General features: G+C 48.3%; 1 long non-coding RNA gene across 1 annotated transcript; it reads left to right on the top strand.

Moving 5' to 3' along the window:
- The first annotated feature begins 288 nt into the window (after positions 1 to 288).
- Positions 289 to 6,891, top strand: LOC125690995 (uncharacterized). The gene is made up of 3 exons (XR_007375866.1): positions 289 to 777; positions 2,846 to 3,038; positions 6,370 to 6,891. It is a non-coding gene; the product is annotated as an uncharacterized LOC125690995 (long non-coding RNA).
- The last annotated feature ends 259 nt before the right edge of the window (positions 6,892 to 7,150 follow it).

Here is a 7,150-nt window from a genome sequence, read left to right as displayed (position 1 = left end):
CTTGCTGTGCACGCCTCGATAGGGCGTTTAAAATTAAAGTGGCTGAATGTGAGTGGCAGAAGAGATGGCTGCACGCAGGGCTGGCACAGGGAGGCAGGAGGACGAGCAGGGCAGCTCTGCTTTGGCAGCTGTGGGAGCTCCAGGAACTTATCAGTTTTCTTCACACGAAATCTCTAGCCAGGGTGGCCCCAACTTGGGCTGGGACAGCCTCAGATGACGTGACACCTGAATTTAGTCCATGGAGGCAGTGAACGTGGATGCTTGACTGCTTACTCAAATACCTGCACACCTCCAGAAACTGCAGCTCTTATGTGCAACTATTGGTAATCCTACCCAGGAGACCAAATTTGGAGGGCCCTGTGGAAAAAGGGCGTAGCTTAAATCTCCCAGCCCAGCTCCCCGGCCACAGGGCTGCATTTCAGCTGAACCATTGGTGCAGCATGGTCACAAGTAGGGGCAAGGCTCCGCGGTCCCAGTGTGAGTGCTGATCCAAAAGATCCGGGGACGCCCTTTCCAGCAGTGCACCAACACTGTGGCTGGATAGGGAAGCTAGAAATCACTGGGGAGAGAAGGGGAGAGGAGGCGCTGTTAGCACAGCCGGGCTTAAAAATGGGGAGGTGTGGGAGGCTGCTGCAAGCACCGCGGCCACCCGCCCTGTTACAGGGAATGTTTCCAGCAGCTGCGCCGCAGGCGGCTGCCACTGCCTCCAAAAGCCGCAGCAGCAGCGAGGAGCTGCAGACGTGCAGAAGGGCTCACGCCAAGGCTGCGCAGTCACAGGTGATCTTTTGGTCTGTACATTTTCCAGCAGAGCTGGCAGCCGCTCGTGCAGCGTGCATGCTTCGTTGGCTGTCCAAAGAAGGAACGGGGTGGGCATTGATCCAGTTGAGGCGGTTTCGAGGAGCGAAGGCAGGAAGGAAAATTACCAACTTTGACATATGTTGCTCCCTACAGGTCTCTCCTGTTATAGCCTGGCAGGATGTCAAGGTGCACAGACACGACCCAGAGCCTGACACCCGGTGGCTGCTTCGCCTCCCGTCCCACCCCTTTCACACAGGCAGGAGTGGCAAACCCATTTCTGGCATACCAGGAAATCCTGGTTCTTGCTGTTATCATGCAGACGTTAGACAGCCCCGTGCTGCAACCAGTAGGACCTGTGGGAAGGAGGCAGGGAGGGAGGGAGGGAGGGGGAAGAGTTCCCTTGGAAAGAGTGCGGCAGCACCAGGCAGTGGGTTGGACAAGCTGAAGTGAAACTTGGCATCTGGGAACGGAGGGAATGCATTTGCCCAGTAGACGTGGCACTTGAGCGAGAGATCAAACGAAATGGCCGTGGAAATCTTGAGTGATCAACTCGTTAGCACAGGGGATTTTTCTGCTGTTCTGAATAAGGTTCCACTGTGCTGGCTGTCAGTCACCCTCTAATAAATATTATTTTTATGGCTCTGTAACTCTTTCCTCTGGCCAGCACGCAAGCAGTCAGTTGCACGCAGAGCCCTACTTGGGGCAGGGCCTCTGGCTTGCCAGCACGGATTTTGGGATGGCAGAAATCTATTTATTCTCCCAGGAGTATTTATTCACTCCAGAGTGTCGGAAAGAATGCAGTGTGGCACAGCAGTCATCCAGAACGGTGAGAAGTATTTGTTCCAGGTACAAAATCTTCTTGCAACATGCCTTCATGTGCAGAGTAAAGCCTGTGCTGGGGCAGATGAAAGGGTCCAGGTCTTCCCATCATCTTGCTCATTAAGAACTGATTCTTAAAGACTTCTGCTGGAAGAAACACACATGTGTCAAGTGCATTAGAGGTACTCTGGATCAACACCTTTCATTCTCCTTCGTCAGCAAGTCCCTGCTAAGGGCTTGACTTGAAAACAAATAGTGCTAAAACCTCCCCATCACAAATTCTTTCTTCTGGGGCAGGTTCCCCACCGCTCACTGAACACTGTGCTTTCAGCCGTTGTTTTTGCAGTTTGTCAGCACAACCTTGAAAGAAAGGACTTTGGCTGAGAGCTAAGCACACGGTACCAGCTGTACCAATTTCCACCTCCTGGAATGCAGCAGTGGACTTTTGCACTGTCCTTCCTCACTTCCCTCAGTTAGGCTGAAGCCTCTGGCCAAAGTGTTGGCAGTTCTGGCTGGCTAACTCGGCCTGGATGCAAGGAGCAGCGGGTTTGGGCTCCTGCTGCCAGGGTGGGAGCTGCTGGCCGGCCACAGGCAGCTACGTGGGCTGAGGGCCTGAAGGCATGGGAGGAATGCTGATCTCCCCACACACTTTGGGGGTGAGCAGGGGAAGCTGGAATGCAAGAGCAGAGCAGAGGAGAGGCAGAAGTGAGGGAAAAAGAGATACTGTGTGATAGATGGGACGGAGAGCAAGAGGGAGGTGTGAAATCACTCAGACGATGGGCAGGATGTGAAGAATAAGGGCAATAAAAGGGTGAAGGAGTGTTACAAGCTCCTCACCTTCCAGGGATCGGGTAACAAACTGGAGTCTTTTCCCTGCTGTGCCTGAAGGGTACTGTATTTTGAAAAGAAAAAAACAAAAAAAAATTAGTGTAGTGACTTTTTGTTGTGAAATAGTCAGGTTCTTGCGACTGGTTATAGCAGCAAAGTAGGCTAAAAACAAAAGCACCACGCTTTGCTGTTAGTCACAAAACTTCTCTGCCCTCTCCTTTTCTCCTTTCTGTGCCTCCAGCAAGGAGAAAAGCAAAGCACAGTGCTTTCCTCCTCCTTAGCAGGGATTTTACACCGATCACAGCACCCGCATAGTGCAGTGCTGTTACCTCGCAGTTCTGATGCTCTTTATCCTCAAACAAATGTTCATACAAAACACAGGCTCTTTGTGTGAATACAGGGAAATAGGGTGAAGAAATTGTGTAATGCCAGAAGAGCAGTGTGCCTGGAGCAAAGGTTTGGAAGGATGATGAGAAAAGTGAATGGTCCAACCTCCTCAACAAACATTCTCAAGGCATTGCCACATGATCCGGAAAGTCCTCACTGTCCAGCGTCACTGAGATGTAAGGTTTCTTCAACCCGTCACATGGCCTGTAGGTACCAGTGACTACTGGCTCTTTTTACCTTCTTCCCCTCTGCACTCCTCAGAAAAGAGTGCAAAATGGTATTTCCACCCTGTCTCTCCCTCTTGCCGTTGTTTTTCCATCATAAATGAACCTAGCACACCTATTTTCTCTGGTAACGTATTGATGAAGTTTTATTCGTTATCCCAAGGGACTTGCAGGAATTAGGGTCAACTTGACATGAGTACTGTACAGAGCTATTTACAGCTGTGTGCTCCTCTTGTGTTGAGCATGAGACCAGCAGCAATTAGGACCGAGGCCAGTGCTTTCAGTGAATAATGGTCTTGGTTACTGGGAAATATTGGATGGTTTCATCTTTATGTGTTGCTATGAGGAAAAAAAAGTTAAGTAAACAAAGAAAAAGAATAAGAGGAGGGAGTGGTGTTTTTCTACTGGCATAGTCAAGAAGGGCAGTGAGGAAGAGATCGAGAAACTGGAAAACAATACTCTGGGTCTTCTCCTGGATCCCACAGCACAGAGTAGAAATTTTCTTCATACAGCTTGATAGTCAAAATCCTTCTCTCTGAACCCTTCCTGACCCTCGGAGACATTTTTCAGGGTTCAGTTTTGTTATTTGGGTGAACCGTTGTTTTTGAGATTTGTTTCTAATGCCTAACTTGAGGTCTTCATTGCCATACAGCCCTGAAACAACTGCATTCCTCCATCCCATGGCCTCCACATGGCCTGTACTCAGCACATCCCTGGGGTCCAGAGCACCACAGTTCTTTTAAGTTGTCCCTCTTTACCAGATACAGTCACAGAGTCACAGAATCACAGAATTGTTTGATCTGGAAGAGACCTTTAAACGTCTCCTAATCCAACTCCCCTGCAATGAACAGGGACACCTACAGCTAGATTAGGTTTCTCAGAGCCCTTTCCAGCCTGACGTGAATGTCTCCAAGAATGGGGCAACCATCACCTCTCTGTGCAACCTGTTCCAGTGCCTCACTGCCTTGGCTTCCTCTAGGGCTCTGAGCCCTGAGATGGGTGCCACAGCAGGGGAGTTGAGACTAGGCAATCTTTAAGGTCTCTTCCAAAGACCTTGGAAGGAACTATGGGATGATGATTACTCTATGGTCCTATGGTTCTCTGATTCTCTGATTCTGTATCAGGAAGCTGAGACTGAGATTATTTCTTGATTTTTTCCAAATCTGCTATACTGCCCTTTGCCTGTTGCCTGTCTGCCTTTCCTTCTTTTAGATCAGGGAGAAAGGCTCTCAAATTCCTTGCAATATTTTAATTTTTACTTTTCTCAGGTAAATAAGATAACCAGAGGGAAGGAATTATGCCGTGTCAGTGTTATTGGGTGTCTAGGTGTGAATTCAGCTCTTGGCCACCTTTGCCAGATTGGCTCAGAGTCGCTGACACCAGAAGCAGGGATGGCCAGGTCTTGTAGGCTACTGGCCTCCACATAGATTTTTGAGTCCATCTCCTTCAGCTGTGCTTTGCAGAAGGAAAGTAAGCTCATTTTGCTGCCCTGCAGAACACCTATTGAAGAGTGTCCATGATGGATGAGACCTGATATGAGCAGGGTGGCAGGACATCTCCTTGCTGCTTGCTTTCCCTTGGCTTAGCTGGGGTCGCTTCCTCTTGCAGCCTTCTCTGTGGTGGCCCACAGTTCCCTCTGGAGATGCAGCCTGTAATGAGATCAAGATGGAGGACAGCCTTGTAGCAGCACTCCATCCTGCTTGAGCATATCAGAGGAGGGCTGCCAGCACACCTGGCAGTGGGACGAGGTCTGGGTATTCTTGCCTTCGAGCAGCACATGGAGCCATTTCTTGTGTACACTGTGATGATGCTGAAAAAGCCTTGGCTTCTTGCAGGCTGCTGGCACACGCGGCTCGCTAGAGCACTGGCAAGTTTTTAAGGTTTTGTCAGATGGGAACAGTGGTGGGGAAAAGAAAAGTGAAACCAGATGTTTTTCCTTACGGTTGCTTCATATTCATATGCGAGGGAGAGGAGAGGCCATAAAAATGTCATAACCCTTGATCCCTGAGGCTCAGAGTTATACCCTGTGAAAACCAGTGCCATAAATCCACGCCTCCACCTCAATAGCCCCGGGGTCCTGAAGGGGCAAGAGCACTGCAATGGCTGCAGGGAGAGCCTATCAGCTGTCAGGAGGAAAAAGATTTTGGATGTTAGCACTGATAGGCTACTTTTATGGAATCAGTTATTTTTCCAGATTTCTCTGCGGGATTCATCCCGAGGCTGACCAGCAGGCTTGGAAATTTGGGATGCATCTGTGCAGCAATTCATCTACCCTTCAGGCTATGCAGACAGAGCTGGGTTAACTTTATCCTCCCCAGCTTGGGTGCTGCATCATCCCCTGCACTGTCAGCTCCCAGCCTGTGTATGCCGATCTGCCATACACGAAGCAGCTCTGTTCAGAGGGACTGGCTGCCACCAAAGGGGACCTGCTGGGGAGAAGGCTGACTCTGTCAGCTCTTTTTTTTTTGGTGTGTGTGTGTGTATGTATCAGAAAGGCCTCTTGCTCTAGTTAGAAAACGAGGATTGCCAGGCAGCTCGCTCCAGGGAAACTGTGTGTGTGAGGGTGAATGAGGAGGAGAGGAAATGAAAGTGGTGAACACATGCCTCCAGCCAAACAAGGATTGGAACAGAGAGCAATCAGAACAGAGAGAAACCAGGCCTTTTCTGCCCTGTGCTGTAGTACCTGGATGCTTTTCTTTATATATGTATTTTCTACACCTGTTTTGTGCCTATGCACAAAAGTGAGGTGAGGTAGGTGAGGTAGGTGAGGCAGTAAGGAAAAACAATCCCCAGTCTGATGCAGACTATGGGTGCTGATGTGGGATGTGACTTCACTCACAACTCAGACTGAATGTGACTTTTCCTGCAAGGTCAAAGGTGACTGGATTTAGCACTACTTTGGGGGATAATGTGTGTTCTATCCCATAGGATGCTGTGTTGTGCAACATATAGCCATGGTTACACTGCAACACGTACTGGAGTGTAAACAAGAGTAGGAATGTGTGTTGATGATGATGGAGAGAGCAGCAGGCTTGAACTCAAAAAAATTAATTTTGGATCTTGATTTGACCAAAGGCTCCTGTATTTTCTGTGGTCAAATCACGTAAAGCAGCTTTCAGTGTCTTCTATCCTTTCACAGAGCAAGAGTGCTTTTCTTAGTCTCCACTGGTTCCGTGATTGCCAGCTGCCAGGTGTTACAACAGGGTAATGTGACCAATTGGCTAGATTAATTTTTAAAAGTGTTTTCATATGCGGAATAGTCATTCTGTTAAATAATTTCATGGAATAACTACAGTTTTCTTTAACTTTGCAGAACGTTTTCCTGACGAAATGACTAAAAGTTTGGACAACTTGTGACAGGAACCACAGACATTACTTCTCACTGCTTCATTTACTTCTCAATTGCCACACAACGAGACTGAAAGCTGGAGACGTTTTCAAACTGCCTGGCATGATTGTTGCACTATTTGTGTGAATGCTGGCACCCTGGCCATCCAGGTACACTGCGGCCATCAAAAATAAACTGACTGTGCTTCCAGCAACTTTGTATAGATTGGGATATTCCTGGATGGATGGAGTTCTTCCAGTCTTTTTTCACTGTGTTTGCTAGACCTCTTATCTTTCTCCTTCCTCCCTTCTGGACTTTTTCCAGTTTGTTGGTGTTTTTGTGTCCAAAATAGAGTAGCAGTCCCCAGGGTGGAACTATTACCTCACTTGTCCTGAGGGCTATTCTCTTGTTTATAAGTCCAGCATGTTGCATGCCTTTTTCATAGTGATATCATAGCACAGACTGATGTTCAGGGCATGACCCTGATCCTGCCTTGAAGAACTTGTACCTAGCCAGTGGATTCTCTGTGTAATCATAGCATCATTTACACTGAAAAAGACATTCAAGATCAGTAGGTCCAACCATCAACCTGAGCTACTCAGTCCCATCTCTTTAATACCATCCAAGATGAGGACTCTACCACTACTCTGGGCAGCCCACTCCAATGCTTGACTACTCTCTCCATGAAGAAATTCTTCATAATATCCAATCTAAATTTCCCCATCTTGGGAACTTCGATATTTTCTCCCAGCATATAGTACTTTGG

The sequence above is a fragment of the Lagopus muta genome, chromosome 3 (genome assembly GCF_023343835.1).
Source record: "Lagopus muta isolate bLagMut1 chromosome 3, bLagMut1 primary, whole genome shotgun sequence".
Classification (NCBI taxonomy): domain Eukaryota; kingdom Metazoa; phylum Chordata; class Aves; order Galliformes; family Phasianidae; genus Lagopus; species Lagopus muta.
Note: the sequence above shows the minus strand (reverse complement) of the source record. Positions and strands in the feature narration are given on the sequence as shown.